This window comes from Suricata suricatta, chromosome 11 (genome assembly GCF_006229205.1).
Source record: "Suricata suricatta isolate VVHF042 chromosome 11, meerkat_22Aug2017_6uvM2_HiC, whole genome shotgun sequence".
Lineage (NCBI taxonomy): Eukaryota > Metazoa > Chordata > Mammalia > Carnivora > Herpestidae > Suricata > Suricata suricatta.
The window spans coordinates 13,531,829-13,532,736 of NC_043710.1; positions in this window are offsets into that span (position 1 = coordinate 13,531,829).

Here is a 908-nt window from a genome sequence, read left to right on the forward strand (position 1 = left end):
GGAGGAAGGATAAAACACTTGCCAGATCAATAGCAGCACACCAGCTACCAGGTTATGTGTTAATTTGCTCAAGCAATGTAGCCATATCTGATTCAATGCCAACAACTAGATTAATCAACTAATTAATTCTCTACTATTCTTAAAGACCCACGAGTTTTCTGTGCAGGCCAAAGGGAACACTTGAATGGGAATGTAATAGAATCACCACCCTTAAGAGAACCAGAACAGCTCACTTGGTTATGCGGCCAACTTCAGCTCAGGTCATGATCTCGCAGTCTGTGAGTTTAAGCCCCACATTGGGTTCTGTACAGGCCACACAGTGCCTGGAGCCTGCTTCTAATTATGTGTCTCCCTCTCTCTGCCCCTCCTCTGCAGGCTCTCTGTCTATCTCTCTCAAAAATAATAAACATTAAAACATTTAAAAAGTAGAGTCACCCCTCCTACATCCCTCAAGTCTTTGATTGTGGAACTAATCTCTTATTTGCCTCCAAGAACGCAGTCCTGATTTTGGTTCACCATTTTCCTTGGTTAAGGCAGATATAGTTGCTCCCACTTGGCTTCTTGCATCATGATAACCCTTACTCCACAGGCCAGGGAACCAATGTGTGGCTTCTGCCAGGGGCTGAGTTGTTCTGTTCCAATTAGATATTCTGGAACTGGAGAAATAACCACAGGATAGGCCAAGGACACACTGAGCTCATTGTGAGATTGGTCAGAAGTAAAACTCCATTGACCACTTGACTTCCACAAGCCCCTCCCCTGACTCTTGGGCCGTAAAACATAAAAACACAATGAAATTTTGGGTGTTCTGGAATTATCATCATCAGTTCAGAACTAGTATCCAGTATTTCCAAAGATCTCTTATTTCCTTTCCACTAATGCATAGATACCCTGGTAAATGTCCAAAG